The sequence below is a fragment of the Tupaia chinensis genome, unplaced genomic scaffold, assembly GCF_000334495.1.
Source record: "Tupaia chinensis unplaced genomic scaffold, TupChi_1.0 Scaffold000322_1, whole genome shotgun sequence".
In the NCBI taxonomy this organism is placed as follows: domain Eukaryota; kingdom Metazoa; phylum Chordata; class Mammalia; order Scandentia; family Tupaiidae; genus Tupaia; species Tupaia belangeri.
The window spans coordinates 2,759,915-2,786,490 of NW_006159816.1; the positions used below are offsets into that span (position 1 = coordinate 2,759,915).

General features: G+C 38.2%; 1 pseudogene; it reads left to right on the forward strand.

Moving 5' to 3' along the window:
* Positions 1-19,496: 19,496 nt before the first annotated feature.
* The window catches only part of LOC102483368 (tubby-related protein 3-like), a 21,866-nt pseudogene continuing 14,786 nt past the window's right edge, over positions 19,497-26,576 (forward strand).

Here is a 26,576-nt window from a genome sequence, read left to right on the forward strand (position 1 = left end):
AAATTCAGATGAAATAAAAAAATGAAGATAGGAAAGACATGATAAACAAAGAATAAATAAAGTTAATATATAAAACCATATTTTAAAATTCCATATCCTTGTTATAGAGAAGCCAAAAATTCATCTGTGCATATTTTATAACATCCCACAGAAAGAAGGAAATGCAATCTGTTTCACAAGTTATAGTTATAATGTAAAAAATAACACTTCCTCACTTATTCAACAAATCTTTATTGAGTATTATGAGAAAAGTGAAAGTACAATTCTAAGAGCTAGCAGTACAATGGTGAATATGAGGAGTGAAGCCCCTATTAGAGTTTGCATACTAGGAATGGTGACAGATAATATGCAAATAAACATATACGATGTCATATAGCAATAAACGATGATGGAGAAAATTACGATACAGAATAAAAAGTGACTGGAATAGGAGGTGTGGTTGTTTTAGATCAACCAATCAAGAAAGGCATCTGAAGAAATGACATTTGGACAGTCATTAGTGAAGTGGATTTCAATTTGAATTTGGAAAGGCATCTGAAGAAATGACATTTGGACAGAGTCATTTGTTAAGTGGATTTCAATTTGAATTTGACAGGAAGACACTAAATATTTTAAGCAAGAAGTGATACAATCTGATTGATATAGTAAACGGATTCTTGTATCTTTTGCATGCAGAATGGACTGTGGGCAGGCAAGAGGCAAAGCAAGGAGATGAGCTAAGACGTTATTCCAGTAAGAAAACACAATGGCTTGGACAAGAGCGACACTGGTGCAGGTGAGAGAAGCAACTGCATTTCGTATATATGTGAACAGGACAGCACATGGATTGAACATGCCGTGGGAAGAAGAGAGAGCCATCTAGGAAGACCTAAGTTTTTATCTCGAACAAATTAATGGTGGGTCCACTTAAGACATTTTGTTAACCAATAAAATGTGGGAGGAAAAAAAAAGGAATGGAAAGCAACTGCAGATACCAGAGATAGAGTGGGAGGAATATATGATGAAAAATAAGAATATATATATGAAACAAGAAATGGAAAATTATTTGTGATGATAACATGTATGACTAAGCCACTATACAGTGCATTCTGGGTGGGAAACTGCATCTTGTATGCTGTGAATGAATGCAGAATAAATCATTAATTTTTAAAAAGAGAGAGAAAGATGTCTGGGAAAGAAGCAGGTTTAGGAAGCAAAATCAAGATTTTGATATTGAGTGGCCATATTGATGGCATAGTGGTTAAGGTACTGGACTCCTACATAGCCAACTGCACCCTGACCTGGCAGCTTGAAAAGCATACCTGGCACATGCACACATGTGCCCAAAATCCTGAGAGGAGGTTGGAGAAGGATTGTGTAGTGGCCATCCCCTCTAGGGGCGGAGGGTGATTTCTCACTTTCCCTGTCACTGTCTCTCTTTCTCTCTCTCTCAGATGAGCACATGCATCTTATGGCAAAAACCTTTAAAAAAAGGGTATTTTGAGATACCAGATATCTAAATGAAGATGTATGAAAAACATCTAGATATAAGGTTTGAGGTATAAAGAAGACAGGACTAAACCCATGAATTCAAGTGTCATTAATGTTTACATAGTAGTTAAACATTAATTTAAACGTAGTTGTAACTAGTTAAGATTCCTAGAGAGACAGTGTAGATTGAGAAGAGACTCTACCTAAGGCTGAATCCTAGAGGCATTTCAACATTCAGTGTTTGATGAGTTATTTTCTCTTTGTTCACCATCTCTTCCAGGGTAACTATCTTAATCTGATATTGCATGACTAGCAGAAATACCCAAATCTATGCAATTTACAAAGAAATAGAGGTTTATTGGGCTCATAGCTTGGAGGTCCAGTGTCTAGAGTTCAACTTCTGGTGGATATGTAATGGCAGAAGGCAGGATCTTGAGCAGAGAACTCTGTAACCATGTGGCTCTACTGACTAGAGCTAGCAGACTAGAAGGTGGGAGAAAGTCAGGGATATTTATTCCTCACCACACACACACAAAAATGTCTAAACTGCACAAAGAATCTATTTTGTGCACAAAATACTTCTGCACAGTTTTAATAAACAATAGTTCCCCTTAACCATGGTTTTGCTTTTTACAGTTTCAGTTACCTGCTGTCAATAACAGTCCAAAAATAGGTAAGTACCATACGAGATGATACTTTCAGAGAGAGACTACATCACATAACATTGCTTGTAGCATATTATTTATAATTGTTCTATTTTGTTATTAGTTGTTAATGTCTTACTGTGCCTAATTTATAAATTAAACTTTATCAAAGGTATGTATGTATTTTATATATATATATATATATATAAGAAATTTGTCCTATTTTCAACTTCAGGAATCCACTGAGAATCTTGGATTGGAACATATACCTCAAGGATAAGGGCACTACTGAACATTATATTTCACATAAATGCAAGCACCGTGTTTATCAAAGGAAAATTGTATGGATTTACTTGAAAATGTACCAAAGGAGGTCATTGTTTTCAGAAAATTATGTTACCGACAGCATGGTACTTAATTCTCCATTCTAAGGTAGCCATATTATTCCATAATTCTAAGTTTATTGCAAAGAGATTACTATTTGTTTATGTCTTCTAGTATAATTGTGCTTGAGCAGTCACATATTAAGGAACATATTATATATTCTTTTTTTCTCATAGTACAGCTAGGTAATTATATCGACTATATTATATATGTCATTAGATGATATTAGCTACAAAATTCATTTTAAGATAGTAAAAGGAACACTAAAATATGTTTATTATGGGGAGATATTAAGTATGACACAGTTGAGAATAACTGATAATCATGAGCATTGAAATCAATGAGAATGATGATAATTTACTGGTAGATAGAGCCAGGTGCTAAAAATTTTTCTTGAGTGATAAGGAATGATTACAAACATGGCTCTGAAGCTTTATCATACATTAGAATCAAGTGGGGGAGCTTCTGTAAGTCTTAATGACCAAGCTGAACACATCAGAATCTCTGTGCCAGGACCCCAGCATCAGGATTCCTTCTTTTTTTTTTTTTCTTTTTGGAGAGGTTTTTGCTATAGGGCACATGCTCGCCAGAAAGACAGAGCGAGACAGGAGGACAGAAAATGAGAAATCACCCCCCTAGAGGGGATGGTCACGCTGCAATCCCTTCTCTTCCATTCTCCTCTTGGGATCTTGGGCACGCATGCACATGAGTCCGGCGTGAGTTTAAGCCACGATGTTCAGGACTTGAACCTCGGTCGACTACATGGGAGTCCAGCAACATAGCCATTACGCCAACTGTTGGTCCCAACATCAGGATTCTTTAAAACTCCTCAGGTCAGTGAAGCTGGGAATCTCTAAACTGAGAGATAGGAGACTTGCAACATGGAAAGACCTAATGTGGTCGAGTCTGTCAGCATGCCATTTGAAGAACTGGTGGCTTTCCAGGAGTGGGAGAAGGGGAGAAATGGTCCAAATTTGATAATCGGGATTAGGGAGGACTCTTCCACCCCTCAGACAAAGGAAAATGACAGCCACCGTTGAAAAGACTTCAGCGAAACTGGAATTCTCAGGGGCAACAGGTCCTCATGTGAAACAATGTACGTTAGAGGAATATAGTGAAGGTGAGATTTGATGACAAGGCTGGAAATACAGGTCTGCTTAATTTTCAGAGACAAAATGGACAGTCATAGAGTGGTTGGAGAAGGGTACATGTTTGAGTCTTATTAAAAGATGTACAAAAAAATATGCTGGCAAGAGTTCTAGGAATTTCCTGAGAAAGACAAACTTAAAGGATGATGTGGTGAGTCCTAATTTCAGGGGAAGATGGGCAACTAGTTCAAATTATAGCCCTGTCAGCAGACATTGTCAGGGTACTCCTTAGATGCTCTGGGATTCCTTTACCACTCTGGTGCCTCAGCATAAGTTTATGTGTTTTTGCTAATAAGAGTTGGCACCTGCAACTCTCTTCAGAAGCTTGCCCTTGAGCTAGTGAAGCTACTTGGCACAGCTTGAAGTGCCCAGGATTTAACTCCCACCAGATGGCCTTTGCCAATCTCTTACTATAGTATGGGAACATAAAGACCTGACTCCCTGGCTTCAAGTCAGGAAAAGCTCCAGTGCGTAAGCTCTGTTCCAGAGATTTCCTGGGGAATTAAGCTGAAGCAATCCTTTCCACTTTGTCTAAAATTGTTCCTCTGTTTGACTTCCACTCTTTTCCTATCCTGCTTCTCACATTCCCTTACAAATGTTTCCTTGCAAAGAGTTTTTCAATAAATCACTTGCTCTTGAATTCTTGTTTCAGGCTCAGCTTCTGGGCACTCAAAGTAAGGCAGTCTTCTTTGTATAGTGGACAGGCCTTAGCATGTGTTCCCAAGAGCAGGACAGGCCTTGCAGGGCTCCGTGAGCACAGGCTGAGAACATCACTGTGAAAATTGGTGAGAGTTTTCCCATGTTCAAGTGTAGTTACAAACATGGTTCATTTTGATAGATTGCAGATTTCTTGTCCAGGGGTCCTTGAAAAGAGGACAAAATTCTCAAGAACAGCTTCCAGGAACTATAGCACCAATTTTCAGAAGGATATTTTTCCTACGTGATCATTCATCACTCAGTATAATCGAATGATGTCATTTGGAGGCAAGCAACTACATAGGGTGCCGAACAATGGGTGCATGTGCCCAACTCTCCTGTAGTCTGGCATCATCTAGAGATACAGGTTAGAGTACAGAAAACTAAAAGGACCTGCATCTATCAGATACTCTCCCTAAAAAGTTATCTAAATTAGTTAATCCTTTGATACACATTGAGCATCAGTGAGCTCAAAGTTATTTTTTATGATTAACATTCAGAATGAAGTCTAAGTTGCTAAGTAAATGAAGAGCAATGCATTTCAAATGTCAGGCAAGGTTGGTGCTAGGGAGCGTAATTACCAGAGATTATAAACAAAAAGGATGATTCATGGGTAGCAAGAATTAGTGCATCTCTCTGACTTCTATCTACTGTGTCTGATCCTTCCTGATATCCCAAGTTCATATAAAATCATGTGAAAAACACTAGACCTTTCCGCTTACACCCAAAGTCCCAGAACTATCACAGGAGGAAAAGACTTCCACAATCCTGCTTTGTATTAGGAAATGTACAGGCTTTGCTTTTCTCTCTAGAAGTCCTAAAGGCAAGAGAAAGGAAAAAACATGTCCAAACCAAGATGAATAAATAGATACATTATAAAAACAATGGGTACAAATGATTAACAAAATACCACTTTTTAGGGACTATCTGGAGAAATGAAGGGGCAGTTATAAAGTGGGATTTTTCCTCAGTAGTTTTTCCAAGTTTAATAACAATTCAAATACTAACACAGTAACATGAAGATGTGATTGCAATAACTGAAGTCATCCAACTATTGATATTTGCCTTCCCTTTTCTAGTAAGAAGGCATTTCCAACACTCAGAGTAACATAGTTTTGTTATTAAGTATATGAAGAGACTTTAAAAAGTATGTGGAAAAACAGAATTCAAAATGTAAGTTTATTTTAGTGCAGAAAGTTTTGAAATCTATATCTAAAACAAGTTTTTTTCAAAAGAGACATTGTCTATGAACTTTTTGAAAATAGTCATTGTCAAATGGGAGGGAACATATATTAATAGGGCATTTATTCAAAGAATTGCACAGTGGGAGGTCCCCTTTGTATTACGGGAGGACAAAGGTTTGCTGCAGGAGAAGATCCATATTTGGATGTCCCCTGCAGCGCCACAGAAAGAGAAAGGAGCAACAATTCTCAAACTGGGAGGGCCACAAATCACCACTACTTTTGAAAAGGTATACCTAAAGACAGAAGTTCTCCTTTTTCATTCCTCTTCAGTCCCCAACACACACACACACGCACACACACACACACACACACACACACACACACGTAATGGACAAACACAGGTGCATGAATTATGGATGAGAGAAGAGAAAGAAAAGAAATGAGGTGACATTTTTCTCAACTGCAAGTACTTTGGAAACAGAGCATGAGCTAAACACTGGGACTTTGGATTACATTCAAGAGCAATTGAAATAAGCACAAAATTTGCTCCCCAAAGTGATCATAAGTGATTAAAATGTCATTTGCTGTTAATTTTGTGTTATCTTATCCACTGGGATATGCCAGCCCATTTCTGCAACTATGGGCAAAAAATATTGCTTTTTCATTGCTGAGTTGAAAGTTTATAGCTTTCCAATAGAGCGATCACTTAAAAAAAAATTGCCAGAGGAACTGTGCACTTGCTGGAGAGAGGATAGAGAGGGAAGGAGGAAGAGAAAAAATGAGAAAGCATTCCCCATGGAGCATGGTCATGTTGCAATTTCTTTCCTCTATCTCTCTCTCCTTTTGGGATTTTGGGCACAGATGCACACGGTACATTTCTCAAACCACTAGGTCTGAGATTTGAACCACACAGTCAACCATGTGAGATCTGACTGCAACCACCACACCACAGGCTGGCCTTAACAGATGGACTTTTAATCCATATGAGCACTTACAGAATATGAGAGTTGTATAGTATCAATAGAAAGAATTATATGGCTCTAAGTTAAATCTGACTCCTTTACTTACTACCAATTTTATGATTTCTTTATTCTTTCTCTTTCCTCCCTTCCTCTTCCTCCCTTTCTCTTTCTTCCTTCCTTCTTAACTTTCATCTCTCCTTCTTTCCTTTCTTCTTTCCTTTCATCTGTTTTAGTTTCTGAAAATTTAAAACAGGGTTGATGATTTACCTAAATAGTATGCACTCAAGTTCAAGAAATGATTATTTCCATCCTACTCATCTCCTTAACCTCTAGACCAATCTTAAAGGATATTTTTTAAAATAGACATTTCTTGTGGTATAATATTTTTCATATGTGACTGCTTACCTTTTTAATTATGCTAAAAATGCGAGCAGAGAGTTTCCCTCTAGGATATTTTGTTTTACATCTTTATATCATATTTAACATTTGGACAGCTATTATACTATAATTCTAGAGTACATGTGAATGTAGAGCCTCAATTCACCTTAGCTTGTTAAATCTGTGACCTGGGACCAGCAGATGGCATAATGACTGTGTTGTTGGACTCCCACATAGTGGACCACAGTTCAAGTCCTGGACCTGGCAGCTTAAACTCAGTTTAGGTTTGTATGCATGCATGCCCAAAATCCTGAGAGGAGAATGGAGAAGGAACTGTGGTGTGGCCATCCCCCTGGGGAGTGAATTTTTGCTTTCTGTCTCACTGTCTCTCCAACGAGTACACATACCCTATAGCAAAAATCTCTCTAAAAAAATAAATCTGTGTCTTACCAGCTTCTGCAGAGCAGGGAGTCCAACATGACCAAGCTGTATGTCTTCCCTGTGTGCATATTTGTCTTCCTTCATTGTTATTTGAGTTAGTCCTTTTAATTTTTTTAAGACAATAGTATGTTTGCATTTGGCCTGGTTCAGCTGTAACAAATTCTTGCTCTATCCCATGACAGGTGTCCTTAGGCTGCCATATAACTGTCCTGTATCCTGTCAGATGTGCTAGTTAAACATTTGAATTTTTCTTAGCACTTCCTTATGTCTTATCATCACCTTAGTTTTTGTTGACAATTGTACTCCCTCAGAGGCTCTAATTTGCACAACTCTACTAACCATCTATAGGTAGCTGCTGTAGTAGTTCTGACACTGCCTGTAGTCTTTAATATGGGTCCCTGTAGCAAATCATATCTATAAACATTTTACAAGAAGAGTAAGTCAACATGTTTAAACAGGCTGCCTCAGAAAGGACCTGAATAACTTATAGAGTAGAATAGAAATACTGCTACCAGAAGCATTTTTCTCTTCCCACTGAAACTGTAGTGTGTCTTCAATGTTCAGTGCCCGACTTCTTTCCAGGGAAAAGTTCTAGGAGGAAGAAATACATTTCTAGGTACTGTAGGAATCTATAAATAACTTCTCTTTCCATCTTTACAGATAATTCTGGACTACATTTCTTGAAATTCTCCTTCAATTTCCCCTGATTTCGGCAAATTACATTAGTAAGTTACCTCAGTGCCTCAGTTTCCTCATCTGTAAAGTGACCATGATAAAATAAATCTCTTTCACAAGGCATTTCTGAGGACTAGATGAATTTATGCATAAAAAGTGCTTTGGATTCTTCGGGCCCTCACTAGGCACCCAGCAAGTGTTGTTACTGCTTCTATTCTTTCTATTACCTCTGAGATGCCTTCCTTATTTCCTCTATTCTCTATCAAGTCGATGGGGTAAATGAGACTGAGGACTGACGTCCAGCCAGGAAGATCAGCTCTGTTCTTCTGGTTGCTCTCCTTGGGTTCTGTCCCCTCTGCTGTCATTGCATCAGTAAGACTTCAGATCTTTTGTTCCAAACTAGTATTAGCCCACGTGTAGCTGTTCACTTTCCCCCTGTCCTCTGCCACCCCATAGTCTTCTCATCTGTCTCTTAAGCCTCATTTCAGTGAATAAATTCACAAAGTAAACGTGCTACTTTTACTTTCAATTTAGTATCTCTGACAAGCAGACAGAAAGAATCACTGCTGAAATAAAACAAGTTGTGGGCATGTAAGGATAATAACAACTGAAAAAAGCAACTGAAGGTACCAGGCCTCTCGCGTTTCCCCTGCTCACTGCTAGATAGTCCTCCTTTAGTGGTAGCCATGGACTATCTAAGAGGTTTTCAGGTAGCCAAATGTCCTGGTGATGATAATGTTCTGGTCGTTAAGAGCCGTCTCTCTCTGGTGAGTGCATGGGTCATCAGAAAACTCATGACATTTTTTTTCCATGTTTTTCTATGCAAAAATGCATCATGACGTTTCCAATGACATGAAAATTAATTAATTAATAATTATTTTTTTAAGAAAAATCATACTACTCCCTGCTGCAACATGAAAAATGATTTCTCTGGATATAACTTACTCAATAAATATCTGTCGAATACATACTACGTGTACTGAGGTATTAAAGGATACACAAACTACAGTAATTTGCCTTCAAGTAGGTCATAATCTCGTATGGGGAAAATAAGTATTCAAATAGTTATAATATAAAGCAGTAAATATTAAGTGCTGTAGGCAAGATATAAATAAAGTTCTCTCAGGCAAAAACCGAAAAGTATAGTCAGCTCCCATAAATTTACCATGAAATTCATTATTTTGCATCAGAGTCTCTATTAAAATAGACACTTTACATTCAAATAAAAATTGATTAAATGCCTGGTCTGAGCAAGGCACTGTACTGGATTTCATGTTAGATACAACTATCAATAGGGAATCTATAATCTCATAGGTGCTATAAGACATATGGACATACGGTCATGTTCAAAGGTTGAATGTTAAAAGAGACGTGAGAATGCAAAGCAGAAAGTATTTCTAACCAAATCCAGACAGAGGACATGGATAGAAATGACAATCTCCTTGATCCATGCCCACGCCCAAGATTTACCTTTTCTATTACAATAACCTTGTGGTGGCCTTGCTTCTGCCCATTCCCCTGGAAGCCTCTTCTTTCTCAAATTGTGGCTAGAGTAATTTAAAAATTATATCAAATTACAATTTTTCCTTGTGGCCCTTCAAAGACCTATCAAGGGTCTTAGACCCACACGGAAGCAACTAACAGCCCTCAGGGGACAAGATGAGGGGTAGCTTTGTCTACATAGTTATTCCTTTTTTTATTATTTATTTTTAAGTTTTTGCCATAGAGTGTGTGCACTCACCAGAGAGGATATAAATAGAGAGAGGGAAAGTGAAAATCACCCCCTAGTAGGGATGCCCACACTGCAATCCTTGCTCCTCCATTCTCCTCTCAGGATTTTGGATGGGCACACACACGCTCCCCACATGAGTTTCAAGCCACCAGCTCCAGGACTTGAACTGCAGTTGGCCATGTGGGAATACGGCCACCTTAACCTCTGCACCACATCTTTGTTCTTAACTCCCACCACTTGTTCACTCTGCTGATTGACACTGGCTTTTTCCCACTTTCTTGGTCTTATCCCGCATTTTCTTTTACAGTATCTTTGTCTTGCAGGTTCCTCCAAAGACTCTCTCCTCCACACTCTGGTTGTATTACCTTAATTCTAGCCCTTCCTCTTGAGAAACCAGCCTCCTCTCCTGGAACCTGCTGGTAGCTGGCTACCAGTGTTACCCTTCATATCCAATCCTTGGCTTGAGACTGCCTACTGTGCAGATGCTGTGACGTTGAGATCTCCCATTGCTCTCTTTGGGATAGCTTTCAAAGCAAGTTTCTTAAGTTTCTTATTGAGGGCAAAGTAACCCCCATTACCATTGCTGGGTCAGTGGATTAGATAATATCTTGGTCAAAATGCAGTGAAATAAGTATTAGGTATGAAACCTATGCTCTACTTCCAAAGTTTCTATTCACTACCTGTGTGACTTTGATCAAGTACCTTCACCTTTCTATATCTTTGTACCCCAATTTATAAGGCTCTCTAATGTCTGTCATATATCCAACTATCTTTCCTATATGCCTCCATTTCTTCATCCCACACGTATTTATCGAGGGCCTACTTTTTACATGGTACTGTGCAAGTCCTGAGGGCTAAGCTGTGAATTAGACATGCCATTTATGCCTTTGGGAGCTTACAGAGAAGACAAATATTAAGCAGTTTTATGCTGTGAAAACGGAATGACAGTCTCCTCCCAGACACCTGAGTGGAGTGTGTCCTACATAGGATATAAGATAAATACTTGGATTCTCCCAAATCCTATTACAGAGAGAGGTGAGAAACAGCACCCTTCCCAGGAATTTAAATGAGCATAAGATACAGGAAAAACTGTCATTTCAAAGCTTCCCATAGGTTTTTGTTCGCTTTTTCTAAAGAGAGGATGGCTTCATTGTTTGAAAAGGCACAATAATGGACCCTGGTTTATACTGATAAGCTTCTGAGCATGATCTAAAAGGAGAGTAAACAAAGGAAGCACACTATCTATCTGCATGAACTTTCTTCTCCACTGAGGAGACAGTAAACTGTACAGACTAAGATATATTTAGGCATGAATTTCTATTTCTTTTCATTTATTTATATTTTTAAGAGATTTTTGCTATAGGACGTGTGCACTCACCTGAGAACAGAGAGAGACAGAAAGACAAAAAGCAAAAATCATCCCCCACCCCCAGGGGGGATGGCTGCACTGAAATCCCTTCTCCTCTATTCTCCTTGGGATTTTGGTCACTCACGTACTTGCATCCAGCATTGAATTTCAAGCCACTGGATCTAGGACTCAAACCACAGTCAACCACATGGGAGTCCAGATTCTTAACCACAATGCCACTTATTGGCCCTCTATTTCTTAATATGAATCTAAATTTTATAGTCTGTAAGAATTATTGTTTTCCCTATAAGGTATATGTGAGAGTGTGTGTGTGTGTATACATATGTATATACGTATACACACACATAATGCCTTTGGGATATATATATAAACAATATCTACCAAGAGATTTTAAAAAGAAAGAGAAAAGTATCTTCATTTCACAGGAGTGCAAGTTCTATTAAAGCTAGATGCCTTAGGGGAAAAAAACTCTAAATAGTATTATAGAATACCTCCATGGACTTATTTTAAAACAGAACTCAGATTATAAGAAGTGCCATTGTTAATTGTCTCCCTTAGATAAACTTTGTAGATTAAAGGGCAAGAATTATAAAACAAGGTCAGCACTTCTCAGTGAGGAGTTGAACAAAAGAATCAAAATTTACTTCAGGGATAAGATCAGATGGTGGAACAGGAGTAAACCACAGGGCTGTGCAAGGCTGACCCATATGAGAAGGTTCCAAGTTCACATCCACAGTCCTCCCTTAGTACCCTAGGCATGTGTGCGCCCATGATCCAGGATTGACAGACTGACAGTCGATCATGGTATCAAGACCCTGGTGGGGGCTCTCTCTCCCCCATTCTTTCTTTCTCTCTTTCTCACTCTCCTTCCCCCTCTTCTCTTCATCACAGAATAAATAAATTTAAGAAAAAAAATTATCCCAGAGCAGTCTGAAGATGTCTCACTCTCAGGTATGAGGAAGGCCTAATCCAAGACTGAGAAAGAGATCAGGAATTAAAATTGTCCCTAAGGAAAACACTTATGTGAAATTCCTTACTTTGGACTTTTGTAATAGAGATATTTCACATCTAGTTTCAAGGTGTTTTTCTTCTGCACTTTAATACCTCTAGTAATCCCTCACTCCTCAGAATAGTGTATTACACATAAACAGCCTTTAGTTAGTAGGACCGTGGGTAATTATTAATAAAAGTAAGTGAATGGGATTGTGGTTTGTCTGACACCACCTCATGGTGAGGCTAGCAGGCAAGACCAAAGGTAACAGAGGGCCCAGGGTCCCACAAGGGGAGACAGAGCAAGAAGGATCCAGGCATTGCTGAGACTGGGAAAGAAGAGCCCTTGACCTCTTGAAACAGATGCCAGTGGGTAGATTTGAAATGGTCAGGAGCCAAAACTTCTTCTTCAAAATATACTAGGGAAGATTTACAAAGGAACAAAGCTGACGTTTGATACACAAGCACATACACAAAATTGCAGTTGTGGTAGGGATTCTCACAGAAACCAGAAGACACTAAAAGAACAAAGAATGCGGGAATTAACGCTCAAGGGTCTAAAGACAAGGTGGGACTTATCAAGATGAAGGGAAGGGGAGAATGCCAAGAAGAGCACTCCATGCAAGGGGGAAAGTAAAGTGAAAGCTAACAGGTGAATATTAAAAGAACTGAAAGAAGGTTCATGTGGCCAGACCACTCACTGTGAGATGGGCTGAGACTAGTGAAGCTAGTGGGAAGAGAGCCTACAAGGGTTTATAGGCCAGATTTAAAATGTTGGATTTTATCCTCTTTTTTCTTTTCTTTTCTTTCTTTTTTTTTTTTTTTTTTTTTTTAAGGTTTTGTTTTGTTTTGTCTTGCCATAGGGCACTTGTGTTTGCCAGAAAGAGACAGAGGGAAGATGAGAAATCACCCCCTTACCCAGGGGGGATGGCCATACAATGATCCCTTCCCCATTCTCTTTCTGGGATTCTGGGTATGCATGCACCTGTGCTTTGCATGATCTTCAGGCTGCCAGGTCCTGGACTTGAACCACCATCAGCCATGTGGGAATCCAGTGCCTTAACCACATACCAACTTCTGTCTCTCCAAAAGTACCTCCTTCAGGGGGTCCAGATGATCATTTTTAGAACATGTATGCCTTATAGCTGATCCTGCAATACTGGTAGAATCAATAGACCAAGAGAATGCAAAGGGGCTTTTAGACAAGAAGTAAAGGAACACTAATAGTACAGAGGGTGAAAACAATTGTTTTTGTAACACGGAGTATCTAAGTCTGTCTGCAAGGAGCAACTCATAATCTTTTCTCCACAGAAATAATCATTTCTGTTTGTGAAGTATCTTAATTCTGAATTTTCTTGTTAATGGTGAATATCATTAAATATTTTAAGACCAGGTAAAATGGATTACATGTTTGTGTACTCCCAAAATATGAATAAGTATGTGAACTTCCTACTTTCTGGGTTTTTTTTTTTACAGTGAGTTCTTAGTAGAAAATAACTTTATTTATTAATTTATTATAATTTTTATTTATTAATTTTAATTATTATTTACACATTTAATCACTATACACCTTTTAGATTTTAAAGAGACTTTACCCAGCGTGACACACACCTCAGTATTCTAACTGTCACAGTAATGATAATAATGGTGAGGCATTTGGGAGTTAATTAGATCATGAGAATGGAGAGTCCTCATGGATGGAATTACTGCCTTTATAAAAGGGACCATGAAAGCTCTTTCACCGCCTTTCAACCACATGAGGACACAATAAGAAGTCAGTCATCTGGGACCTGAAAGAGGGTCTTCACCCGAGCCCAATCATAACCACAACCTGATCTCAGACCTCCAGCCTCTAGAACTGTGAAAAATAAATGTGTGTTGTTTAGAAGCCACCCAGGCTCTGGTGCTTGTTTGTGGCAGCCTAAACAGGTTAAGCTTCCAAATACATTCTGATTTTCCTCAACAGCTACACTGTTGGATAGTTTTTATTATTATAGACCAGTCACTGAAATTTTGTCATATAAAAGGTTCATTCATTAATCTAATTTTTTCTAGGAATTAGAGTTGGATATTTTTCTTCTCATCTATATGATATAGGAGTACACATTACAATTAAGGTACAAATTTTAATCCTTGATTTCCTCCCAGGTTAATGGACCATGCACAGATTTTAAGAATAATTTCAAGCAATATTTTTCAAGTCATATTTTTCTCTAGGCCACTTTTATTCAGAAAAATAATTTTTTTAGGATGTTTTCAGCTGCAAAGTGACAGGGAAAAAATTACTAAATTTATCTAATCAACAATGAGTACTAATTACATGTAAAAAGGTAAGTGTTCCATGTCTGAATGTTCAGTGACACAAAGACATCAACAAGGATGGGGGTGTCCTCTGCCTTTCTGTTCACCTATACTTGGCATGTCAGAGATGTCCTCCTCATGGTTTCAAGATGGTGGCAGCTGCTCCAGTAGTCACACAGACACAACAGCATCTTGCCTAGAAGAAGACTTCTGTTCAATAAAAGAACCCAGGAACTACCCGATTGCAGTCTTCCCCTCAGACCTCATGGACTGGAACTAGGTCATATGAACCTATATAAAGGAATCACTGCAAAGGTGAATGGGATTAAAATGATATGCTAGGTCAATTGTGCTTTATGCCCCAAGGATACAGTAGACACCACCTTCCATAAGCAAAGGGGAGGGTGAATGCTGAAACAAAACTAGAGATGTCTTAGAAGGGAAGAAAAAGGAGAAGGCTAGAGGGCAGGAAAGGGGGCAGATAACGAATAATTCTGGCACTAGGAGACCATTTAAAGAGATGTAAGTGCAGTGTAGAAAACCAATAGCAGAATGTCCTATTATCCCTAGGCCTAACGGGGAGAGGGTGGTTACCAAAACACAATAGGAAGTTGTATTGCGAAGCCTTCCTTTGAAGCCTTGATAAGGTGAGTCTAAGGTAACCCACAAGGAAGGAGCCAGCAGATAAACACTCTGACTTTACCCATCTCCAGTTGAGGCTCCCACTGGCCAGCACAAGTAGTCCCTATAAAACAGCATCCTGTAACAGGGTGAGGAGAGGAAGGAACAGTTCATTTGCAGGTATGAATGGAAAATATCTATCACAATCAATATAAACATTGATTAAAACCATTCTTATTGTCATGCAAATAAAAAACATACGATATGTACATATTCAAGTAAAAATTAACTACTTTTAATTAAGTAGCATAGTTTTCTCTTCTCTTTAAATATATCAGAACTTGAACTAGTTTCCTTTTGTTAGTAACAATTATTTTTTTAAACTTCATCAGTTAAAACCAGTTAGTAGCCATTGAAAACAGTTATTCAGGCCACTTGGTGGCATGGTAGTTAAGGCACCTAGATCCCATAGAGCCAGCTGTGCAGTTCAAGATCTGGACTATGCATCTTGAGAATCACACTGGGCACCTGTGTGTGGCCAAAATCTCAAAAGGAGAGTGGAGCAGAAGGGCTTGAAGCACGGCAAGGAGTCTTCTCACCTCTTTCTCTCTCTCTTTCTCTCTCTGGCAAGCACACACGCCTTCTAGCAAATTGAAGAAAGAGAAGGAGAAGAAGAAGGAAAAGAAAAGAAAAGAAGGAAGGAAGTAGAAAGGGAAGAAGGAAGGAAAGGAAGAAGGAAGGCAAGAAAGAAACCAAAAGAAAATAGTGTCACACACAAGTACAAGCAAAGAAAGAGAATCCAGAGAAGGGGGCCCAGGACATCTGTTTCACATGTCCATGAAATGGAGTCATAGGTGATGAGGTAGTTTGAGGGATAGTTTAAATTATGCCAATGAGTTTACATTTTGAAGTAGTTTTCAAAGCTTTTTTGAACAATCTAGTAACTCCAACATATACAGAATAATGTGACTTATTTCCTTAACTTTAATATATAGCTATCTGCCTTCCATCTGTCTTTTGTTGCTCTGATAATAGAAAAATAAATAAGCAGCATGCTGCCACCCTCTGAGGTCTGTCAACTACTGCACTTGACTTGAAAGCACCTTCATTTCGTCTTGCTCCTGGCTGAACTACTGCAGTGCATTTCAATGTGCTGTTAATACTAAGGTACATGTGCCATGCTTAATCAATTGACTCCTATTTTAAAACGATGGTTTCAGGTGAAAGATATAGAGAAGAAATAAAATAGTTATGCAGGACCCATTATATGGTACTAATTGATTTTTAGTACCTCTTCTAAAGCAAAGAAATTTAAATGGGTTAATTTGGAATAGCTGTTAGCAATACTTAATCTTTTCATGCCTGAAATTCATACTTTATCTATGGCTAAAATTAAGAAATCTCTTTGAAATACTTGGCATCAAGTAGAATGGAAAAGATAAGCTGGACTTTGTTTTAAGTAGCTAATTCTCTAATAGTGATTTGAATCTTTCTGCTAATAGAAAGGCAAGATAATTAGTCCACGAACGTAAGATCCATGGGTGCTGATATTTGTTTCTGCTCTGTTCTCTACTGTATTCTCAGTGCTAAGAATAGCACCTTGCCTGACACAGGGGCTCAATTAATACGTGTTGAACAAGGAAAGAATAGTGAAAGCCCCAGAGTAAAACTATCAAATAATTTAAATAAAAATATAGTTGGAGGCCAGATGGTGGCGAAGTGATAAATCACATTGCTCTGTGAGACTGACCCACAGGGGAAGGTTTCAGGAATGTGTCCAGAGACCTTCCTGAGTACAATAGGCACACATATGCCCATGATCTGGGACTAACTGAGACTGCTGGTGAATTTCAGCATTGAGACCCTGTTGGGGGTGGTAGTGATCTCTCTCTCTCTCTCTCGTCTCTTGTTCATAGAAGAAATAAGTAGATAAATTTTATTTTAAAATAAGTTGATAAATAAAAATTAAAATATGGTCTTTTTCTAGATGCTGAATGTTAAAATAATTTAATAATAGTATTACCATTTTTGGGGTCAGCAGGTGACATGATGATTAAGGTGCTGGACTCTCACATGGTTCAATATGCAATTCGAGTCCCAGACCCAGTAACAGACATGTGCACATATGTGTACAAAATACCTAGAGGACAATAGAGAAGGGATTGGTGTGTGACCATCTCCCCTGAGGGGGGAGGCATGATTTCTCACATTCCCTCTCTCTATATCTCTATCTGTCTCTAGTGAGCACATACACTCTATGGCAAAAATCTAAAAAAAAATAAAATTAAAATTAAAATTGTCATTTTTAACAGAACAAGTTGAGTGTTTTATTTGCAATACCTCAAAGATTCAATTCTATCATGAAATAGGTAGCAACAATCCCACTCTCTAGGTGAACAAAACTAAGGTTTATCACATTTTCATAGAAGAAATACAACATGACTTTTCAGACAACCCAATACAGCTATCTCTGAAGTCCAACTTTTTAAAAAAAATAATTATTTATCATTATTATTATTACTACATCATTTAATTTACTATGGGGCATGTGTACTCATCAGAGACAGAGAGAGAAGGAAACTGAGAAAGCAAGCCTCTAGGTCCAGGACTTGAACTGCAGTCAGCTATGTGGGAATCCAGCACCTTAACCACCACACCTGACCTGCTGGCCCCCAAAAGTCCAACTTTTTAAGTACAAAGCTATAGCTACAGTTTGGATTGCCAAAGTATAATACCTCACACCTGGAATCCAACATTTAGTTCTTGAATCAGAAAACATCTCATGACTCGGACTCAGTCTAGACTGGAATGTCTACTAGGCCACTTTCCTCTGAGTGAAAATACCCAACTAATGCAATCTCTCTGAGCCTCAATTTCCTTATCAAGATGTGCCAATTACACACCTCATGAGGATTTCACTGAAAGTAGATGGGACAGTCATATGAAGCTTGTCTAGTGCACAATCAGCGTGTGGTATGGGGACTCTGACTCTTTTGACACATAATGAAATAGTGACTTAAATTATTATATTGGAAACAAAAAAGTATGCAAATATCATTTGAATGATTCCTCACTGAAAGTGCTTCTTGTCAATTCATTTCTTCCCCTGCTGTTTGGTGTGGGTGGGAAAGGCATTTCAGCCCAGCATCTTAGGCTAAACTCCATGTCACTTCAGAAATACAATCTATGTCTAGTCAAACTTCAAGACTTTTTTTTTTTTGAGACATTTTTGCTATAGGGTGCATGCGCTCGCCAGACAGACAGACAGAGACAGAGAGACAGAAAGTAAGAAATCACCCCCTAGGGGGGATGGCCATGCTGCAATCCCTTCTCCTCTGTTCTCCTCTCGGGATCTTGGGCATGCACGCACATGTGCCTGGCATGAATTCTAAGCCACCGGGTCCAGGACCCAAACTGTGGTTGACTACATGGGAGTCCAGCAACAAAGCCATTACGCTAACTGCTGGTCCCAACCTTCAAGACCTTTTCTCAGGGTTTATTAGCCACTGTTGATGACTGATTAAAAAAACGAGGTCAGACTAACATTATAATAAAATCCTTCACATTTTATTTATTTATAGCTTTAGTTTTAGAGTCCAGAAAAGTGGATTATTTTTTACTAATACCTAGTTTTCAGCTCTATTTATTTATTAAACTTACTATTTTCATGGTAATATCACAGACATTGTCTTGTATTGTTAATTTTTTCAAATTACAAGTGAGCTGAAGACTTCCTCTGGGATAATTCTCCCTGCTCTACTTGTACTGAAGGACATTTTTGATTACTTAAGTCTTTCATTTTTTTTCAAAAAAATATTACATACTAAAGAAGAACATCACCTTTAAAATGAACATAATATTCAGGCTAGCATATAAGTTCTTCATCTCTCTCCTTGAGAGCTTCCACCTGAAGCTTTTCCTGCCATAATGGGCAGGAAAAAACTAAAACAGAAAAAAGATCAAAGGAAGAAAGACTACAATTTAGCATAACTCCTTATTTTGTTGACTGTGAATTACTAGCTTCTTACAAATCACTAGCAAACAGCTGACAAAAAGAAAGAAATGATGTCTTAGTGAATGTTGCTATAACAGAACACTTGAGGTTACAATGTTTATAAATAAATAAATAAAAGAGGTTTATTTAGCTCACAAATCTAGTGGCCAGAAAGTTCAAGACCCTGACACTTGCACCTGCTCTGCTTCAGGTGAAGGCCATGTGCTGCATCATAACACGCCGGAGAAAGACAAATAGGCAAAAGACAAGGAGGCAACCTCACTTTACTACAACTCACTCTTGCAAAAAACTAACTCATTCTGGTAAGACCTAACTTCCTCCAGAGAGAAGGTTATTTATGAAGGCAGCACCCCCATGATCCAAACACCTCCCACAAGGCCTCACCTCCCAACACTGCCATGTGGCAATCAAATGTCCACATGAGTTCAGAGGGAACATGCTCAAACCATAGCAGTCTTGATAAGATACATAGAAAATACAGTTCTGATGGAGAAGGGAAGGTGTAACATCACAGGAGAGCCAGATAACAATTTTGGAATAGTGCTTGGATATGAAGCGAACAAGCGTAAAGCCAGAGGTGAAGTGAGATAAAAAGGGTGTTCTAACTCTTTCTGAGAAGACAAGAGGGTGGTTCTGAGAACAATGCCAGAGAGCATGTAGGACTAAGGCAATGGTTCTCAGCTCTGGCTGGTCATGTAAATTACTTGGGCAGCTATTGCCTAGGCTGCCCCCAAGGCTTCAAGTCAGAATCTCTGAGATCTAGCATCCACAGTTTATTTTTTTACTGTTTTGGTTTTTATTGAGAGATTTTTTTTTGCTATAGGACATGTGTTCTTGCCAGAGAGATAGGAAGTGAGAAATCACCCCCGGGGAACAGCCATGCTGCAATCCCTTCTCCTCCAGTCACTTCTCAGGATTTGAGGCACACATGCAGATATGCCCAGCATGAATTTTAAGCTACTGGGTCTAGGACTCGAACCACAGTCAACTACGCAGGAATCCAGCAATGTAACCATTACGTCATCTACTGGTCCCAAGCATCCACTTTTGGCTGAGAGCCATAGAGCTAAGTATGTAGATTCAGTAAATGATTTTTTCCCACCATTTTAAATTACATAAAAATCTTGGTAAGCAAAGTTATTATTTCTAAAGGAACATAAATACACCAAAGACCTTTTCTAAATAAATTCTCTGTGTTCCCTGACAACTCCTGTCCACTATCAATAAAATAGGTGACAGTGCTATGTGTAAGAACTGAATTGCAGTTCTGAGTCCCCTGAGATGCTGACATAGAAAGGAGGGGCTGTTGAATCTCCATACCCAACAAGGCTGTCAAAAATCCAGAATACTGCTGGAGCAGCTGTAGACAGACCCTCTTCTCTTCCCAGCAACTCAAAAAACATTTGTCTTCCCAAGCAGTTGTCCCAAGATGTGAATGAATCCCTCTATCAGGGATCACAAACAACTGCTGAAATCAGTTGCTTGGTGCAAGTAAAGGGGAGGGAGGAAGGAGAAATTCTGTAGCCAATGTCAACTCCTTGGGGAAGCCCATGCTCACTCTCAGTGTTAATGTGGGTGGCATGGAGCACAAAAGGATGGAAGCTTGTGAAACAATTGCAAATAAACATCTGCAAATGAAATCACTAATTAAGGAGCACACACTTTGAGGAGAAAAGCTATTAATAACTTTGCATTCACTGGGAAACTTAAATATTCAGCATCTTTTTAAAAAAAAGTCCTGAAATGCTAACATACATATCAAATTCCCAAGACTAGTTTATTGTTTTCTCATCTATTGTTCCTCCCCCACTCCACCCCATCCCTAGTCTGGGCATTAACAATTTTGTTCGTATTTGTCAAGTTTTATAAATGTGGGCTAAGGTCTTTTTTCCTAAAGCCATGTTGAATGATTTTTTTCTTTATGCCAAACAGCAATAGTTTACATATTTTAAAAATACATTTTTAGTGAATTAGAAAGTACATTTAAAGGTGTTAATAAATTCTGGAGCCTGAGTTATGTATTTCGATTTCTCTGGCACCTACTGAACGTTGCTAAGCAGTGGGAGTAAGCTTCGCATTCCAGAAGGCACCAAGATCCAATGCCTATTTTAACAGTTAATGTTTACCTGTTACCCCCATTAAAATGTCCTTACTTTCTTCCCTAACTATCCTAGAGTTCTAGCCCTCAAATGTTTTGTGGCCTGATTTTGGCTTATCATCTTTATAGTTTAAGATATGTTCGGTTAACTAACAGAGCAGTAGTAACAAGTATAAATAGTGCCAGCTGGTGGCATAGTGAGTAAGGCAGATGAATCCCATATGGCCAGCTACACAGTTCAAGTCCAACCCACTGACTTGCAAAAGATTCATGTTCATGACCATTCCCCATGGGAGTACTTTCTTATTTTCTCCCCTTCTTTCTCTCTCCAGTGAGCACATGCACCCTCTAACAAATAGGGGGAAAAAAAATTATATATATATATACATACACACAGAGAAAGAGAGAGAATAGTTTTAAAGAAAAGAAACCTTATAATAATTTTATGGTTCAATTGCATAGATTTAAAATGACACCTATCAAGATATTTTTTATATTAAAACTTAGATGTATAAGTAAGTTCACACATATAGTATTTTAACTTCACCTCTAAAGTCTTTTTGAAATTCCTCAGGGAAAACATATTTTTCATGCAGCTTTTGTAAAGCTGTTCAAGAGGGAATGTATACATATAAATATACCTTTGGAGTTGGGAAAGGCAGACTTAGGAAGAACCTGAAGAATCGGAGAAAGTTCAAAGAAGCAGTATGTAGATAGTCAAAAGGTGGGAATTATAATGCACATGCAACAAAGGAGAGAAAGGAATGTATTAGAACAATTTATATTACATATCACAGAAGTTGATGCAAAAGGACTTAAGCAAAATAGATATTAGCACTTAGAAGTAGTCACTTTTATCTGAATCGATCATTTTAAAAGATACTAGGAAATTGTTTCTTTTCATCTTTCATTTTGTTTTCCTTTGCAGATCTTCATTTTTGGGCAGGTCTCTTAAGTGATGATAGAAGTCAGGAGAAGAGCCATGGTCACAGTACCAGAGGAAAAAAAGTAAAGCTCTAAATATGTCTATTCCAGAGGCTGAATGTCACTGAACCAAATTAGACCAAATACCCTTCTCTAAGTTGAACTATGATCAGAGAATATACTAATAACACCCAGGTGAGATGCCCACGTCTGTATTTAAGGAAGGATAGAATCACCCCTATCTGGGACCAGCAGTTGGCTTAATGGCTAAGTCACTAGACTCCTATGTAGTTGACAGTGGTTCAAATCCCGGACCTGGTGGCTTAAACTCACACCAGGTACATGTGCGTGTGTGCCCGAGATCCTGAGAGGAGAATGGAGGAAAAGGGATTGCAGCATGGCCATACCCCCTGAGGAGGAGGGGTGATTTCTCGCTTTCTGTCTCTCTGTCTCTCTCTGTCTTTTAGGCAAGCTTACATGCCAAAAACCTCTCTAAAAAAAAAAAAAAAAAGAAAAAACCCTCTAAAAAAAAAAAAAAAAAAGAAAGAAAGAATCACGTCTACCTAGCCATATGGTCTATAAGTGGAGAAATGGTGAGTTAACAAGCAAAGAAAGGGGGCCAGTAGTTGGCATGGCAGTTAAAGTGTTGGACTACCACATGGCTGACTGTGGTTTGAATCCTATACCTGGTGGCTTACTTTCTTATTTTCTCTCTCTTGTGAGCACATGTTCCCTATAGCAAATTAAATAATAATAATAACAAATAAAATTAAATAATCTTTTAAAAAAGACGAACGCTTAGGAGGTCTGAACAGGAACACACATATACACGTGTATGAGTTTGCACGTGTACGTACAACCTATATCATTCAGCATCCAGATTATAGACTTAAAATGGAACTCTTCTAAGAAGGTTTTATAAAAGCCTATTTACTTAATAAATGGTCAGAGAATGGAAGAAATAAAAACACACAGAGAATAAGACCAAAAGGAAATAACAGTTATTAGAATCTGAAAGAAGAGAATCTTTTAGAAATGGTTGTCTTTAGAAGAGCAATGGCCTGTTATCAAGGAAGAGAGCAAGCCTGAGGCAACCTGGTTTGGGGAAAGAAAACAGAACTAAATCTCCAGCTGCACCTTCTAACTCTCCGGATCTCTCCCCGTGACCACCATTGTCAAAGACAGCCAGTGGCAAGGGAGCTCCCAGGACACGGCATGGGTGGAAAGAATAGATCTGCTGCAGCAAACAAGATATCCAGCATACAACCACTATAAAAAAATAGTTTATAATGGGTCCAGCAGGTAGAATGGTGGTTAAGGCTCTGGACTCCCACAGGCCGACTGCAGTTTGAATCTCAGATCTGGTGGCTCACTTTCTAACTATTTCTTTCTCTCGCTCTCTCTCTCTCTTTTTTTCTTCTCTCTTTCTCTAGTGTGTGCATGTGTCCTATAGAAATTTTTTAAAAATAATAGTAGAAATAAATAAATAATTCTTTAAAAAGATAGTTTATAGTAATGTTCAGTTATAAATGTAAAATAAAACCAACCCATTACAACAAATGGCATGGAAATTAAAATGTCTGCGTCACTTTACAGAAAAACATCCTTAACTTCACATAACCTGTAGTCCCAACATTCACTCTCTCTTTACTGTTTTTCATAGCCAAGTTTCTTGAAAGATAATCATACTCTACTTTCTCCATAGTTCATTTACTCTATAATTATAAGTTGGTTTTGCCCTCAACACTCTACAGCAATGCTTTCCAAATGTGGTTCCCTAGACCAATAGCATCAACATTTCTTGGGGATTTGCTTCAAATGCAGGTTTAACTAGTCTCATTCAAGAAAGGCTGAATCAAAAACTCTGGAGGTTAGATCCTAGTGATTGTGTTTCAACAAGACACCCAGATAATTCTGAAGTACTCTAACGTTTGAAAACCATTGCTCTATAGAAATTGCCATTTTTAAGATTGCCAATGAGTTTCACCATTGACTTTCTGATCAGTTTTCTGTCTTAGTTTCTCTTGACCTTTACTTTGACCTTTTGGTGTGTCATTTAGCATTGTCGAATCTTCTGCAGGGAGAATCATCCTCTCTGTCCTTCCATATTAATGTCTTGGCTCGTAAACAGGAATATTTATCTTCTTGGAAACATTGGTAAGAAAACCACTGCCAATATCTCTGCTTATCATATCCCAAGCCTTCCTTATACTAGTGAGCAACTCATCAATAATAAGCAGTGTCAATGAAGTAAAAATCACTGTTCTCTGAACTGCCTCTTATTTTAGTTGTTGTTGCTGTTACCTGCTTGCAAGCTCCATGAGATGCTTTTTATTAGGCAATGTGAGACAATGAAACCTACAGTTTTTCATTGTGTCTGTTACTGGAATGGGTAATACGGTTCAGGGAAAAATTAAAAAGGACCATTTTGAATTCAAGGGTAAGCCAAATTTTCCTGTTCAGTTTTTGCCCATAAGTAACACTGGCATTTTCATCTTTATCTGATTTTTAGGTTTATTTTTCAATTCAGAATCCATGAAGCTAAAGGAGAAATGTGATTACTTGTCATTCTAATTCCCCAACACAAGGTGCATCAGCTGGAAAAACGAGAATAAATTCAGGACTTAACAGTTTTAGATCAAAATATAACATGGACAGATTGAACTTTCTAATGTAGACGAAATGAACAGCTTTAACAAGTGGTAGCTTTTCAGTTCTTTGAAGTTGGAAGTCAACAGAAGCTTGTCTTATTGCTGGAGTCTACGTAAGTGTGACTAGTGTTAACAGGCTCAGGCTCTGTAGTTAAAAACTTTAGTACAAGTGAGCAAGTGGCCAACAAGAGCTTTATCCAAACTGACTGAATATGCTTAAGCTCAGAACCACAGTTATTAATAGGTTTAACCTGAAAGGAAGTTCATCTTAGAATCATGAACATTTTAGAGCCTTCTAATGGAACAAGCAGAGATCTGCATAAGTGCAAATACAATGTTCTTTTCTGAGGTCAGGGGAACATAAACTGGAGAGGCACTGTCACATCATCCGGGATTTGGTCCCAGGTAGAGCAACTGAGACTTTTACTAGAACTGGAAAAGGCTATCACATTGAGCAGACTTTCATGCATGTACCATCGGAAGGCATTTCAGACTGGAAAACGAACTATAGGGCTGTAATAAGCACTCCTGACCTGTAAGAGTGGTGATTTTTGGAGTCCTAGATGTTAATAGAAGAAATGTAGCAGAGTTTTGCTTGTTCCAAGCCTTTTCCTGTTTCTTAGCTACTGTTAAGTTACTCATAATAGAAAAAAAGTCAAGTTCTGCTAAAAAAAAGGAAAATAGTATAGAGATGGTGCCAATGAATTCTTAAAGATTAACCAATAACAAAGGGCTTTAAAGTGAAAAAAAAATATTTGAAGAAGCACAACACAATTTTATTGCTTTCACTAGACCTAATGCCCTTGTAACTATTAAAGGCTTAGACATGCAGAAGTGAAAACTATTGACAGGTAACTGACCTCTATCATGGAAAAGCTAAGATCAAAGATATTTCTGTTTTGTGTTTCCTATCTGACTTCCAGAACCCACTAAATGTCTGATCCTTGGCTGGCAGCTTCAGTGAACGTCTCGACAGTATCACCTTCTAAACACTAGTTATATTCTTTTTCTAGGATTACCCCTTTGGTACCTGTGGGTTTTTGTGCTTTTCAGTCATATAAATGAACAAAGGGTATTGTGATAATCAGTATGTCATACTGTTTCTGGCGCCCCTTTAATGAAACCAGTCGAAGACACTGCCGGTTCAGATGCTGAAAGAACCCTCACTGACGTAAACCCCCAACCCAATTGAAAATCATCAAAACAAAACATAATGTACAGATAAATTTTGAGTTTTAATTCTTTGGAAATTTATTTTAGAAGGAAATTTATTCTGGGCACTAATTTCTCCTTAGCAATTTAATAATTAGAGGGTGTTTTGTATGTGCAAATTTGGATCATGTTTCTACTGCTGTCAGTGTGTTATCTGGAGCATTTTTATGCTATAATTTGACTGAATATATAATTTCCTATGAATCACATAAATGAATATAATTTGAGATACAGAATAAAATAGACAAAATTTTATAATTTAGAACAGTAAATATTGTGTTGTTGCAATAGTCATGATGTATTTTTCTGTTTTTCTATGCAAAGGTGTGTCATGACTTTCCTAATGACCCAATAGGTTACTGAATATAGACTTCTTTTCATCCATCTTGGATCCTTCTGGAAGCAAAATATGAATTGCCCATCATAGTTCAAAAAGTATAACAAGTATGATTTTGAGAGTGACTTCACAAAATAAGAACAGGTGAGACATTACAAAACAGTTTTCTTCTCCTGCACCCTAAGTATATCACAGGCTTGAATATCAAGTCACAGAGTTCAGAGAAGAAAAGCTGAGGAGTATCAGAGAATCTTTTCTGACATACTTCACATTGTGGCCTCCACCCCTTACATGAGAACTCCTAATAATCTAACTCTCTGGTCCCAAAGGAAGAAGGAAAAAAA